We start from the raw sequence: 15,923 nt of genomic DNA, 5'->3' as shown, positions 1-15,923 counted from the left end.
GAATTTTATAAATATGCTGAAAGTTCGTAATAAGGACCTTGATTAACCCTCGACTCGTGGAAAATTACCACACATTATTTATGGTGGAAGGGGTTCCCTCTCCTACCGTTACATAGTGCATGCCATACATCTAACTGCCTTACCAGGTCTTGTCCTAATCGTGCTTTCAAATCATCAGAAAGGCGCACACTGACCTATGGGACCCAAATCATGGCACATGGGGCTCACTAAAGTCACTGAAAAAACTGACATGGTTGTCCCTGTCTGTAAGGATGCAGAAAGAAAAAAAAATGGATCGAAATGTGATCCCTGTAATTACAAGTGGCTATATATATTCCACTATACTATTTAGGTCTGGCATTAGCCAAGACCTTTAGGTTTTACCAAAGTTATACGTATAATATACGTACGTATAGGGGATTTCAGCCATACCTCTTTATCCATTGGTTTGTTATTGTGTCACTCCTATTTTTCTTCTGCCCAATACAGAATGCAGCATGGGGTAATAGTATAGCAATAAGCTAAATTCACTGTGAATTACATCATTCTGCCCTTACACTAGGAATACATTCACACAAAAAGTAGTTCCCTTAAGTGCCAGGGCCTACTATGGCAACATGTGATTTTAGAGACCTTGAAAATATTTTTGGTTTTAGACAATAGGTTTGTTCCTATGATTTGAATAGATGTATAACTTGTTAGATATTAACACAAATCCCCAGTATGATGCATGAAAATATATGCAAATTGTACATTTCAACACATATCGCTCCTAAAGTCCAAAAAAGTAAGTTATGCAGAATTAACATTAGCACAATTTACATTTTTTGCCCAAGGCAAATGGATATTCTGTGGGATAAATCCCATGAAATAGAACCTAAGAAATATGGGGGTGCGCCCTATTCTTTCTCATTTTGGAAAACATTTAATGAAACTTTTTTTGTGTACATTTATACGTCTACTAATTGGGAACGTCACACCAAAATGTTTGTGATTGTCCAAAAATGTACAAGTTTTTCACATGTTTAAGTCCCATACATTTTGCTTGGCCAACGCAATACCACAACCAACTTCTCGCCTTCTACTTCCGGTTTTATACTTTCGACTTCAGGATAACAACTATACTTGCCTAAAGTTCTACTGATACAGACTCTTACTCTGTGAATCAGCAGTTGTGGAATTAAACTAACTGTCTTACAACACACCTTTGTTACTCTGGAAGTGATCAACAGGAAGTTATTCTAATACGTTCACTGTCTCTCCAAAACAAACACTGGCAAATCCAACTGGTCTGTGTTGGAATTGGCCCTTTCTGCAGGGTCATCCTCAAACTTTTTGCATTCACCCTCCTGTGTTCTGAAGCAGTTTTTGTTGGCTCTTAGGACGCTGCGCACTTTACCACTGCTAACCAGAGCTAAAGAACTTGTGCTCGCTCCTTTAAACATGGTTGAATTGGTTTACACCCAATTGGAACATTTAATGTACTTGTAAGTTCCTAGTAAAGTGGTACTAAATGTGCCCAGGGCCTGTCCATTACATGCTACTAGTGAGCCTGCATTGCTGATTGTGCCACCCACTCAAGTAGCCCTTTAAACATGTCTCAGGCCTGGCACTGCTGCCTATGCGTGTAGTTTTAACCTGCCATTTCAACCAGGCAAAATAACCCTTTTGCCAGACCCAAACCTTCCTTTTAATGCTTATAAGTCACCCCTAGGATTGGCCCTGAACAGCCCATTCGGCAGGGTGACGTGTACTTAGAAAGTTGAACATGAACTTTGAAGTTTTATATGCCTTGGTAGTATAAAACTCTTCCAATTGTTTTTTACTATTGCAAGGCCTACCTTTGCCATAGGATAACATTGGATTAGCTTATTACATCTGATAAGTGATAACTTTCAATTGAGAGCACTTAGACAGATTGTGTTTGGTGGTTTAGTCACAATTCTCAAAATGCCACTATTAGAAAGTTGCAAAAAGAACAACTATTGGACAGAATGCTGAACAATGTAAGCCATTCATGCCCTAAGTGGGAAGGGTATGCCCAGACATGGGTGCTGTGCTCACTGAGCCACTGGATTCAAGCTAGCCTGGCTGATGAGGGATGATGCCCCGAAGCCGGTCCCAGGATGCTTATTTCTTGTCCAAGGAGGGCCAGGCTTGGCAGTTTGGGTTAGACTTTTCCCATGAGGAGCAGGGTCAAGACTGAATTGAATTGTATACAGCTGGGTCCAAACTGGGGTGGCGTGTTGAGCAGAAGACCAACGCATTAAACCCAGATCCTTGTGACTGGGGGTGAATGTTTGCGTTCAGCATTCTGTCCATCATTTGTTCCTATTACTTTTAGAAAGTTGCCATTTTCTTGTCCCATTTATTGAAAAAGGAAAATGGGTGTTGGAAGGATAGGCCACTCTGAGTTAACAAGGGGGAGGAGCTGTCACCTACCACACTTGCACATCACAAAGGCTCTGCCTAAGCACTCTCACAAAGGGTTTGCCACTGTTTTTTGTGACCCCAGACAAGCTGGGGCCAGCGAGGGAGACAGGAAATTCCAAGCACCTCTGAGGGATGGAAACCTCTAAATGTTTTTCCTACTTCAAAGTGGACATCAGATATAAATATTGGACCTCAGACACCAACTCTTCAGTATACTTCTGGACTTGTGGACTCTGCCAGGACAAAGGACTGTTGTATTGCTAAAAGGACTGCCACTCTACAGGATACTGCTCTCAAGGACTGCTGCTCGGCTGACCTGCTGCCCTTCTGCCCTCTTGCCTGGGTGAGAAGGATTGAACCTGCGTCTCTGAACCCAGGACCTCAAAGTGGCTCCATGGGGTGGTTGGCTGGCCTCCTGATTAGAATTCTCAGGGACATAACAGGTTTCCAAAAACCTTGAACCCAGCATCTAGACCTAGCCATCTGCTATCCCAAGTGGTGCAATCCAAGCCCTGGACCCTTGGAAGTTGGCCTGAAGGTGCTCTACTAACCCATCTGTGAATCCATCAAAACCGATGCATCTCCTCCACAGCGCACCTCCTGCAGAACCAGCGCATCGCCTCAGCTACTAGATGGAACGTCCCCGGATCCGACGCATCTCCTCTGCTGCGCGGACATCCCCACAGCAAGGACTTCGTATCGCCCATTGCAGCTCATCAGACCTGACGCATCTCCACACAAAGAGATTGTCTTGCTCAAAGCAGGCCATCAGAACCACCGCTGCACTCCATGCGAGGACTTTGCATCGCACTACGCACCACCACTGCGCAACGCATCTCCTCGCCCGGACCTTGCATCACCTCTGCTGTGAAACACATCTCTTCGCAACCATGATTAAGATACTGTGTTCAGTGCGCATACGTGGGTCCCTGTAGCCAAGCCACGTTCCATTGCAGTAGGCCTGAACTTGTGACTTTGTCCCAGTCTGGCGCAACCAGATAACCATAGTTGGAGCTTCATGCTTTTTGGAACTATATTCATGGAAATCTTTCAAATTGCATATTTCCGGTTCTACTGATTGGATTTTTGTAATTTGGGTCTTGATTATTTTATTAAAATGTATCTGATTTCCTGAATTGGTGTGGGATTTTTCTTGTGTTGTTTTCACTTCACTACAGTTTCAAGTGCTGCATAAATAGTTTACACATTGCCTCTTAAGTTAAGCCAGACTGCTCTGTCCGAAGAAACCAGAGGGTTGAGCATAGGTTAATTTGGAGTTCGCTTGTGACTTCACCCTACAAAGATTGTGGTTGCTGCTTGAGTAGGGTTTCACCCGCCTCAACCAGCCATTTTCTTACTGTCTGTCTTTACTGAGCCAACTGATGCTAACAGGGTGTAACGGGGTAGGGAGGCGAGCCCCTAGGGAATGGTGGAGTCCGTGCCCTGCTGACCCTACCCCACCTCCTTCTTTACAGACGGACCGGTGGAAGGACGGTCCGATCGGCTATGACGAAGAGGAAGAAAACAGCGGCCCCTTTAACTGGGCGTTTGTAACCGAGGAGGAGGAACAGCCCCCGGAGGACGTCAGCGAGACCGGATTGGACAAAAGGCGGGAAGTGATGTACTCGGGGTGTGTGAACACCCCGGAGGAGCGGAAGGAGGAAGCATCCACGGAGCAGAGCGGAGGAAGCAGAGGAGACGGAGATAGGAACAACCCGAAGGAACATCACGGAGAAGACGGAGAGGCGGAGAAGGGAAGAAAGCCAGGAGGCCAACGACCCCGTGAACCGCCGTGCCACACTCCCGAGGGAGGAGTGTGGCTGTCACAGGTACGGCGGCGTTGGGCAGCCTGGGTTGGGAGCCGGAGCGCTCACGTGTGATTAGTGTATAAAGCCCCTGTTCGTCCTTCACCCCTGTGGTTCTTTTCCTTCCCTTCCATTCCCCGTTTCCTCCCCTGTACCTCACCTCCTAGTTCCCCCCCCTCACCTTTGTTCATTCACCGTGCACTGTACAAGGATAGCGCACTGTACACTGGGTCTACCCTCACCTTCCCCGGTCCCTCTAGGTGCACTTCCTCTAGAGGACTTGAACTAACGGCCTCCCTCTTTTGTTGGTCTCTTACATGTCACGGAGCCAGCGTTTGTCCAGCGAGGCACCACACCTAACCCCACCAACACACAAGAGAAGACCACCGCCATGGATCCCAGCGCCTACACCCGTGATCGACTGACGCAGCGGAGGCGAAAGACTTTTGTGTACAAAAGTACTCTAAAAATAAAACCCTCTTTACCTGCACTACCTGGTGTCACGGTTGTCCCTACTCCCACGCCTACACAGGATAATGTGCAGTCTATTAGTGGAATGTCTCTGTGCAACCTGTCTTTCTGTGCTTCCTATGTCTGGGCCCTGTTTTTATTCACCCAAGTTGTATTGATGATGTTTTGCATTACCTAAGTGTTAGAAAGGGATTTCTGGTTGGCTAGGCTTGCGCCTAAGCCAGGCAGAAACCACCACTCTAGTCAGCCATTACAGGTAAGGGGTGACCCGATACAAGTTTGTGAACCTGGGCGACGTTCAATATAGAAAAACAATGGTCCTCAAACCAATCATTCACGGTCGCAAAATCAATTTACAATTCTTGATTCTGAGCTAAAAATGAATTTGTGCTCTTCATAAGGAATAATACTTCAACATAAGAATTTTCATAGAAAAAAATTAGAGGATGTGCTGAAAATGAACTTCATATGAAACAAAACAAATTTATTTTCATCAATAGATTCAAATAACTGTACATTTTTGATGGTTGCTCCAGAGGGGAACGTGCAAGGAAAAGGGTGCTCGAAGATAAGTGCGTGGGGAAATTATCCCCAGAGTGAAGAAAAAGTAGAAGGTTTCAGTGAGAGATTGATCAAACGTATAAATCTTGGTGTCCTGTCCCAATGCTATTTTACATGGTCTATTTACCTTGCTGTGAAAGGACGCACCGAACAATCAGCTATTGTTATGTGTTATGATAAGTTAAAAATACTTATTAAGCGCACGTACACCGACGGTTTCATGGCGCTGGAATAAAGGTCAAGGCAGTGGGCAGAGAAGGCACTTAGTCAGAATATGCTTGAATAAATAACCAGGTCTTTAACTGTTTCCTGAACTGAGCCAAGGAAGTGAAAGACCTTAGCTCAGCCGGGAGAGAATCCCAAAATTGTGGTGCTAAAACTGCGAACCTTAGTCCACCATACTACTTCCGTTTGGCGGGTGGGACTTCCAATAAATTCAGGTGGGAGGTTCTAAGGCTTGGTAGTTTGGTCTGCCCTGTTCCCATGATGCACTGGGCCAGGGACAGACTAATTTGCATGTAGCCAGGTTCTGAACTGGGATTGTGCAGTGAGCTAAAAAATGGTGATGGATCAAGCCCTGATCTGTTGACTGGGTAGGAGTGTTCTGATTAACTCAGATACTCTGTCCATCACCACCCCATTTTTGAATCGTTTTGGCCACCATAAGTGTGGAAGGGTATGCTCAGATGTGAGTCCCTTGCTCACTGCACCATCAGGATTCAAGCAAGCCGGGCCGAAGACGGCTGTAATGCCAGAAACCGGTCCCCGGAAGCTTGTTTCCTTTCCAGTAAAGAATTGGCTTGGTAGTTTGGTCTGCCCTGTTCCCATGATGCACTGGGCCAGGGACAGACTAATTTGCATGTAGCCAGGTTCTGAACTGGGATGGTGCAGTGAGCTAAAAAATGGTGATGGATCAAGCACTGATCTGTTGACTGGGTAGGAGTGTTCTGATTAACTCAGATACTCTGTCCATCACCACCCCCTTTTTGGATCTTTTTTATTCTGCGCAGCTGAAAGAAACCGGCAGATACAACCGAGCTGATCTGGGCTATCATGGACAGATCATTACTTATAATTATCCCCAAGCTTTTAGCAGAAGCAGCTGGCACAGGTGGTTTGCCTAATTTTGGCCAGAAGTTGGAATGCCAAGGATTAGCTGGACCACCCGTAAGAATTAGTTTAGTTTTCTCCCGGTTCAGCTTCAACTGGTTGTTATTCATCCAGTCACTGATGAAGACCATTGTGTCTTGGACAGTGGACTTGGACGAATCAGAAGAATTGATGTTAAACACCAGTTGAAGGTCATCTGCGTAGTTAAACATTCTGACATTCCTTTCCCTCAATGAGTAAATTAAGGGGAAAAGATAGAGGTTGAAAAGGAGCAGGGAAATAGAGGAGCCCTGGGGAACCCCTCAGGTAATATCTCTATGACTGGAGGAGAAATTGGCAAGACGCACAGCTTGGGATCGGTTGCTCAAAAAGGAAGACAGCCACTTTAAGGTTAGACCCTGAATTCCGACGTTCCTGGCACGGTCGACCAGAATACTATGATCGACTGTGTCAAGCGCTGCGGAAAGATCCAAAAGTATCAGGGCCTGAGAGATACCCGTGTCTGCCCCTCCTCTGCGCTCATCCATCACAGAGAGAATGACCGACTCAGTTGAGCGAGCGGGTCGAAAACCCGCTTGATGAGGATCCAGAATTTGAAAATGCTCGACAAAGGAGCTAAGGCAATTAGCTACATGTGCCTCTAAAACTTTTCCCAGATAGGGCAACAAAGAGATCGGGCGATAATTACAAGGGGCCGTAGAGTCAGCACCCGTTTTTTTTAAGATTGGAATGATTTCTGCCCTTTTAAAGGAGTCCGGGACAATGCCAAGCTCAAGTGAATTATTCAAAAATGCGTGTGGGGGGTCGGGACATGTAGTAAAAGCTTCTCGGAGAATGTAAGGAGGACAGCAATCCAAGTGAGAGCATGAGCTGACTTTATTTAGTAAAGTCAAGAAAGGTTCCTCTGAGATCAGGGGGATTTGGGCAAGACAATGTTGACTCAGGTCAATATTAGAGTCCTGCATAATACAGGCCTCAGAAGAGATACTGGCCTTGATAGTGGCTATTTTCTCTAGAAAGTATAAATTAAGAGAGTCGCATAACATTTGTGAGGGAGCTGGTTTTGACATAACTCTATCTGGCTTTGAGAGTTGGTCGACTATGGAAAAAATCTCTTTAGATTTATCTGATGCATTAACAATATTTTGAGAAAAGTAATTAGCCTTGGTTAGTTTAATACATTTTTTATATTCACCCATCAAGGTTAAGTAAGACACTTTTTTTCTGGGAGATAATGACGACGCCATCGGCGTTCAGCTTGTCTAAGTTCGAGTTTCTTTACTTTTAAATCATCCGAGAACCACTGTTGAGCATCGTGCGGCCTCATGATCCTAGTCTTTTTGAGGGGGGCAACACAATTGCTGGCAGACTCCAGCCATGAGTAGATACTCTCAGCCTGAGTCTGAAAATTTTGTAGTGTGGAGGGGGACGTGCTCACTAGGATTGAGCGAATATGGGCCATGTCTGCTCGTTTCCAATTTCTAGACATTTGGTTCTCAGTTAGTTGGAGTTTTGGAGAGAGGATACATTGAAGAGTAAAAGTGATCAAATAGTGGTCCGACCAGGCACACGGAACTACTAGAGGGGTGGAGATGTTCATATTTAGTGTCCAAAGTTGGCCTAAGATGTGCCCCTTTATGTGAGTGGCTTCTTTCACATGAGAAATAAAATTCATCACTGATAGGTCAACAAATTCCCTTGAACAATTGGGTTGCCCATCGGACTGACCCTGGAGGGGCTTCCGTTTGTCCTTGATTGAAGCCAGGATACGGCTACAACACTCCCGCGTAGAACTACGAGCAGATGAGGTGCAATCAACCAGGGTTTGGTTGCCTCCAATTATCCCCACATATCCCGTCCTCAGGAAGACTTACAGGCAAACGCCTAACCGTCCTATATGCCACAAGTCGAGTCGAAACGTCGACAAACATATATCCTTGTACCTGGACCCACTCATCCTATCCCTACTACGTGCCACAGATGACTACAATCTGTGATTGTACAAATCAATGTAAATAGACCATGTAAAATAGCATTGGGACAGGACACCAAGATTGATACGTTTGATCAATCTCTCACTGAAACTTTCTACTTTTTCTTCACTCTGGGAATAATTTCCCCACCCACTTATCTTCGAGCACCCTTTTCCTTGCACGTTTCCCTCTGGAGCAACCATCAAAAATGTACAGTGATTTGAATCTATTGATGAAAATAAATTTGTTTTGTTTCATATGAAGTTCATTTTCTGCACATCCTCTCATTTTTTACTATGAAAATTCTTATGTTGAAGTATTATTCCTTATGAAGAGCACAAATTCATTTTTAGCTCAGAATCAAGAATTGTAAATTGAATTTGCAACCGTGAATGATTGGTTTGAGGACCATTGTTTTTCTATAATATACTATTCTAGTCAGGGCAAGGGAGTTACACGCTGAAGATAACCCCTGCTCACCCCCTTGGTAGCTTGGCACGAGCAGTCAGGCTTATCCCAGAGAAAATGTGTAAAGATTTTGCGCAACACACTAGGCACACCACAGAAGAAACTCCACACATGGTTATATATAAAAATAGCCTTTGTATTACAGAAAAAACACATTAGAATAGTAATCACACAATCTACACTGTGCCAACTGGCACTAGGCAATATTTACAGGGGAGTATATACACATGACAGGGCCAATTGAGCCACTGTCAGAACCATCACAGAGCACAAATAGTAAATGTAGAACACAACCAGTAACTATTGGCAAAACACTGTACTCAGCATTATATCCTGCAATATGAATCATATTATGCAATCCGCATCACATTAGGTGTAAAACACATAAAGTGCCAACCACCTAAGCATAAACACATTAGGCAATAAACCTCACCAGCATAAACACAGTATGCAATAACCTCCTAAGCATAAATCACATTAGAGGCATAAATCAGGGTGCATAAATCCCATTTATCGTAGGCACCACATAAATCACATTAGGGCCTGGCGACCTACCAACCTAACACTGACCCCCTGGCCAACTGGCCTTCTCAGAGGGCTCAAATGCCCTATGTCCCAAATGGCAGGGCGGGTTGCCAATGCAGCAGAATCAAAGTGCGCAATTGCGCTGGCACCACTCTGCTTCCTGGGTCCCCTCTGGGGCTCCTCAAAATGCTCTGGCCTAAATGTTGCAGCTGCCACTAATTGTAGTGCAGCTGTGCAGGTAACTGTGGGCACTGGCAGTCACTGTGCCCTCTGGGCCCCCCACTGGGACTCTTTAAACAAATGTGCCCCAACGTTGGAGCTGCCGCAACGGCTGTACAGCTGTGAAAATAACTGTAGGCACTAAGTGGGCCATCTGAGCCCAATTCGGGGACTCCTGGAACAAATAAGCCCAACGTTGCAGCTGCCAATTGTCAGGCGGGGCAGCTGTGGCAAAGGCCTGGTACCACAGTGCTGCCTGAGTCCCACTCCGGGACTTCTAACAACAATTGCCCCCCAACGTTGGAGCGACCTGCTCTCGCGAGGGTCCGCTTAGGAAAACAGGCACAGGCAATGTGCCTCGGTCTCGCTCCCCAGCCAGCCCCACTCACCGGGCCCTCCTGGGTCTCCTCCGGTCTTCCTGTTGGGGCTCGCCTCTCACGCTCCGAGACGGGGGAGGTCGAGAGGCAGCTTGCACAGCTCCAATGGGAAACATCCTTTACAACGCAACTGTTACTCCGCACTACTATTACGACGCAACTTTTAAAACGCAAGTCATTACACCTACTTGCGCTGGGGGGCGCTCCAGGATAGGGAATAGGTTAATTTACTATCCAACACCTTCCCTACTATCCACGGGGACTGGAGTTGGAATAGTAAATTAAACTATTCACTATCCAGCGCCCCCCAACGCAAGTCGTTGTAACGACTTGCGTTGTAAAAGTTGCGTCGTAATGGCATGCGTTGTAACAGCATGCGTTATAACGACGTACATTCGCTCCAATGCCTCTGGCGCCCCGGGGCTCTCTCTCACTCACGGGAGACCCGCGTAGGCATGCGCTGACCTCCGGGACTCCTCCAAAACCGGAAACAACTCGGCCGCGACTTGCGGACATGGAGGCGGGGTAGGCTCCCGCCCTCCTTCCGGCTCTACTCCTCTCTGCCGTGACTCCGCCCACAGTCAGGCGGACGCACCTAACTTCTGGTTTCACTGCTCGCAGTGGCGGCGGCTCACTTTCTCAATGGCATTGCGGGATGAGCACGCGTTTGTTAATAAAGCTCAAATGCGGGGTGGGCACCCGATCTACCCTTGAAACGCGGGGTAGGCTCCCGCCACAGCACGCCAAGCGGGGTGAGCACCTGCTCCTTGCAGCAACTTGGGGGACTCCCTACGCCAGAAATTCCCTCTCCAGGATGTACAGCTCAGTGCTGCAGGGCTCACACGCCCCTGGTCCTCAGGCAATTAAAATATAGCGCTCACATGGAGCTAGGAGCCACAGCTCCAGCCAGTAAAGTTTTAGGGGCACAAGGCTGGGCCCAGGCAGGCCAGCTTACAGGGCCCTCCAGCAGGGAGGCAGTCCCTTGTGGCGGTTCCTCCTGGACCCAGCAGCAGCAGGCCCCCTCAGTACAGGAACCGCACCACTTTCATGGGGGCTTGGGGGAACCATCAAAAACTGGTTCGGGGGAATTGGAGCACTCTGTTTACCAGGCTTCCCTTCCCCTTTGTCAGGTGGGGGTTCGGTGATCAGACACACCACAGGGGGCAGACCCAGCATTGTATAGGCTAGGCACAATCCTATTCAAGGTCAGGGGACTACTCCTCCCACTACTCCAAATGTAGATGTCCCATTCAGCCTAGTGCTGACTTACCCTGCCCCTCCTGGAGCCACACACACCTCACCAGCCCCTGTCACTAAACAGCCAGACATGCAATTCACATCAGGCAGGCAGACACATAGCACACAGAAATGCCAACTTCTAAAAGTGGCATTTCTAAAATAGTTATAATAAATCTGCGCACACCCTTGCGCAGCATTTATTATTCTATCAAAAAAAGAAGGGGAACCTGGGAGCCAGTTAATGGTCCAGTGTCCATGCTCCCTATATTTGCATCAAACCCAATAAAAAGGTACTGTTCCAGACACAGGGTGCAAATAGTCACCTACATACTTTCAAACAAAGAAGAGAGAGAAGGAGGCCCAGTGGGGAACAGGGCCCAACAATCAGGGGGAAAGAAAACGTCTTGCCTCCTGTTGCCCTCACACTCCCCGAGAGGTTTCATGCTTCATCATCGGGCATATGCTACTCGTTGGGCCGGCGCAGCAATTCCCAATGGGTCCCCCGAAGGGTCACTTTATTGGAGATCTTTTAAGGCATGCCGGATGGTGCATGAGGGTGTGTGGGTCCTATCTGAGGGTAACAAGTGTGTGCATAGTGATAAAAACTGACACAGGGTGACCTAAAAAGATTATCATATGTAACTGCATTTCTGAATCCTGGTCCTGAAGAAGCGTCAAAGACCGTTGCGGCAACAGAGGCGTGAAACAGGTGGACCGTTTTATAATATCCAGGCATTATGTGCCTTTTGGGATTAGACTCAATTTATGAGTTTTTATTCAGTCTGGGGTGCCGTTACATATGATAATCTTTTCAGGTCACCCTGTGTCAGTGTTTATCACTATGCACACACGTGTTACCCTCTGATAGGACCCACACCCCACACACCCTCATGCACCATCCGGCATGCCTTAAAAGATCTCCGATAAAGTGACCCTTCGGTGGACCCGTTGGGAATTGCAGCGCCGGCCCAACGAGGAGATATGTCTAATGACCCCTCTCGGGGTGTGTGAGGGCAACAGGAGGCAAGACGTGTTCTTTCCCCCTGATTGGTGGGCCCTGTTCCCCTCTAAGACTCCTCCTCTCTCTTCTTTGTTCGAAAGTATATGGGTGACTATGTGCACCCTGCATCTGCAGCATTTATTATTACCATTCCAAATATACTAAACTTGACCACGCTGCTCCTCTCATAACAGGAATTACCACTGAAACACTTATCAGGCAATCCCCAATACATTCCTACGGGAGGGCAGCCCCATAGTAGTGAGAAACCAAAATGGTTGTTTGTCACTACCAGGACATGTCACACAATTAATGTACATGTCCTATCTTTTATCTACAATGCACCCTGCCCATAGGGCTAGCTAGGGCCTACTTTAGGGGTGACTGACATGCAGTAAAAGGGGGGTCACAGACATGGCACACACTTTAGGTGCCACGTCACAGCAGCAGTAACACTGCGCGCACAGGCCCTGCAATGGCAGAGGCCTGAGATAGGTTTGCAAGGCTACCTTGGTGGGTGGCGCAATCAGCGCTGCAGGCCCACCGTAGCATTTAATTTACCAGCCCTGGGTATATGAGATACCACTTTACAAGGGATTGACAGGTAAATTAAATAGGCCAAACAGGTGTAAACCAATCTTACCATATTTATCACAGAGAGCACACGCACTTTACACTGGACAGTAGGCGCTAAAGTGCCCAGAGTCCTAAAACCACCAACACCATGTCAGAAAAAAGGCTAGGAGAAAGGCAAAAAGTTTAGGGATGACCCTGCAAAAAGGGCCAAGTCCAACACTAAGCTTACAGTCCTGGTGCCATGTGGCACCACCAGCTTGACAAATAAAACATTGAGCCACTTCCTGCATTTTAGTGCCTCTGGGTCAGAGCTTTAATGCAGCATTGTCCAAGAGAGTACAGCAATGCAAAGAGGAGTCCCACAGTACGAACCCAAGTGGAAGAAATAAACGTTCATCTTGAACTCAGAGTGACAGTAAATGTGTACATAAGAGAGTACAAGCCGAGCCATCATTACTGTGAGCTGGCCAGTACTTACTTTAAGCCTGTGGTTTCCGGTGCTTGGCACCGGCACTTAATTGTCCGCACCGGTGCTTATGACAGTTTGCCACATGGTGGCCCTGTCTGCCTATTTTAGGTATGAGCATAACAGTAGCTATTTATTAATTCAACATACATTAACATTGACTAATACCTGCCATCCAAGTCATTCTTATTGCTTTGGAGGCTTGGAATAGTATTAATTGTCCCACCTGCAAGAGTGTGATGGCAAATAGTTGGGCTGGTACGGTCACTGGCAGCGCTGGCGGGGGCAATGGGTGGTGCAGGCTGCAGTGGCTTCCTGACGAGGGCCCTGGTACTCTTTTTTCACAAATTAAGCAGTGGAGCTGGGCCTCACTCAGTCCCGCCCAAATGGAAACAGGCCCTCTCTACAATCAAGCAAAATGTTAGACGACAGAAACACTAATGAAATGTGTTGCATTCTTTTTACACTTGTTAGTTAATGTCTGGCACTTAAAAACATAGACCTAAGGCCCCAAGTGGGGAAATGGAGGATGGGAGGGCTGGTAGGAGAAAGGTATGCTAAAGGCACAGAGGCAGCTGTGAAAAGGAACTGGTGAATGGGGGGTGGGTCAAGGGCGGCAGGTGAAATGTAAGCTTCAGACCAAGTAGACGTGTAGAGTTTTGCTGCTGATCGGGCTCTCTGTAGTCATTTCACAACGAATTGCCTATGCAAATGCATCTCAGTTCTGAGAGAAGTAGGGGCAGACCTACCTATACAAACTTATTTTTCTGCATTATGCTACAGAACATATTGAGTCTAGTCGGAGACTGTGCCGGAATTACAACCCTGGATGGTGTAACTTGACAAGCCCTCCACTTATCTTGTCCAACGGTCTAATAGCGTCAAAGCGTTCACATCTTTTTAACCCACAAAACTGAATCTACAAGATTAATTAATGGTAGAGCCATATTAGACGAGTAATGGTAGCCCCGTACTTTGAAAGGGATTCAGTTTGGGCACTCTTCTTTGTAGAGTCACCCGCCCTCACACTATCTGTACACTGCACTATCAGGATTACAATCCACTCACGGAACAGTTCCAAGTAAAATTTGTTTGTTTAAGGTACATGATTATCCATTTTTAATACATAAATGAAGTTTCATATGTCTTATCCTCTTGAATGTTTTCCCATGTTTTTGGAAAGTTGTATTAAATTGATATTTTAATAAACGGACTGACTATATTAAAAGAGAGAATGTTGGCCTGTTTTGAACATTAGATATATCAAGACACTAATTATACATGTCATTACAAAAATAACTGGATGAATCCCAAGGAACCTTTGTTTTCCTTTATGATGACCCAGGTTCCCAACTGAAGGGTAAATTGGGTTCCATTTTCAGCAGACTTGGTAGTTGCGGCAAGAGGGAACTGGGGGAGACCGGAGGAGAGATGGGTGAAATATGTAAGTAGGACTCCCGGTTTTATGGTTTTTTGTTTTTTTTACTTTTACATCTGTATTTATCCATATTTATGTTTTGGCCATCTTATTGGTATTCATCCATATTTATTTTGTGTTTTGAAAATAAATGGTGCCGTAATATTATCTATTTCCATATTTATTTAACTCTTGGATGTGCACTTATACATGGATGCTGGTCACGTTTTAGCCAATTAAGCAGCACATATAACAAACCACTACACTCACAGGTACATGTTAACATATGCATTTAAGGGAATCTCATCCTACATTTTAAATGTTTTTTTAACTCCCCATGCAATCTATCAGCTCAGCTGTTGCCTGGAACTTATGAAAGACAGCATGATAAATTTCTCACAAGAAGCACCATTTTCAATATTTTTAAGCTTTTAAACAAAAATACAGACAGGAAACATATTGTTTTCTGTCTGTATTTATCTGTAAAAATCAGTAAAAACTGAAAACCGGTAGCCTTAAATGTAATGTTATCAAATGCAAAAATAAATTTTCGCAAAAAATGGACACTTGTAACAAGTCTAAACCATTGGATAGAAAATTTGTGGTATTCTCAAAAAACGCAATGTGTAAGATATTTGTGCGGTGTATATTTTCGTCCGCCCCTACATTGCAGTTGTGGCAATTATCATCGAATACCACAAAGTGTAAGGTGCCTGCCTCATCCAGAGGCTCCTCTGGTCTAGGTTTGCAGTATCCAGAGATCCGTGAATGGGGTAAAACAAAAAGTGGAAACCCCAACAAAAAAGAAAAAAGAAGAAAAATGAGTTTAAAAAAATAGGTCCACTCCAAGTAAACTTTAATAATGGTGAGGAACTATAGTGTTTAAAAAGGTTGGTACTTATACTAGATCGTGCAACTAAATCTAGAAGTATAATGTAGTAATCTTTAAAAGAGGTGTCGACATGTTTCAGCCCCCTATGCTCAACGGAGTCTGTAGCGCTTTCGTCAGGACTAAACAAAACAAACAATACACAGGTAGTTACTCACACGATTTGTGTAGTTACTGCGATGGCATACTAAATCAATTTAGTCAGTGGCCAAACATTCTCTTATAACCTGCAAAAGAAAAACACAAAATAGCGATATACAGTACATGTATTCATGTATGAATTCACGGAGGCACCAGAGCAGAATTCTGTCTCTAGAGAATATTAATATTAGTGTAAAACTTTTACTATGGTGGATCATGAGAGGCAGGGGGGCATAGGACTGAGTAGCTGAAA

General features: G+C 45.6%; 1 protein-coding gene across 3 annotated transcripts in view; it reads right to left on the bottom strand.

Moving 5' to 3' along the window:
- Positions 1-15,923, bottom strand: part of FARS2 (phenylalanyl-tRNA synthetase 2, mitochondrial) — a 1,625,806-nt gene that overhangs the window by 1,254,596 nt on the left and 355,287 nt on the right. The gene's annotated exons all lie outside the window — the stretch shown is intronic.

This window comes from Lissotriton helveticus, chromosome 4_1, assembly GCF_964261635.1.
Source record: "Lissotriton helveticus chromosome 4_1, aLisHel1.1, whole genome shotgun sequence".
Classification (NCBI taxonomy): domain Eukaryota; kingdom Metazoa; phylum Chordata; class Amphibia; order Caudata; family Salamandridae; genus Lissotriton; species Lissotriton helveticus.
Note: the sequence above shows the minus strand (reverse complement) of the source record. Positions and strands in the feature narration are given on the sequence as shown.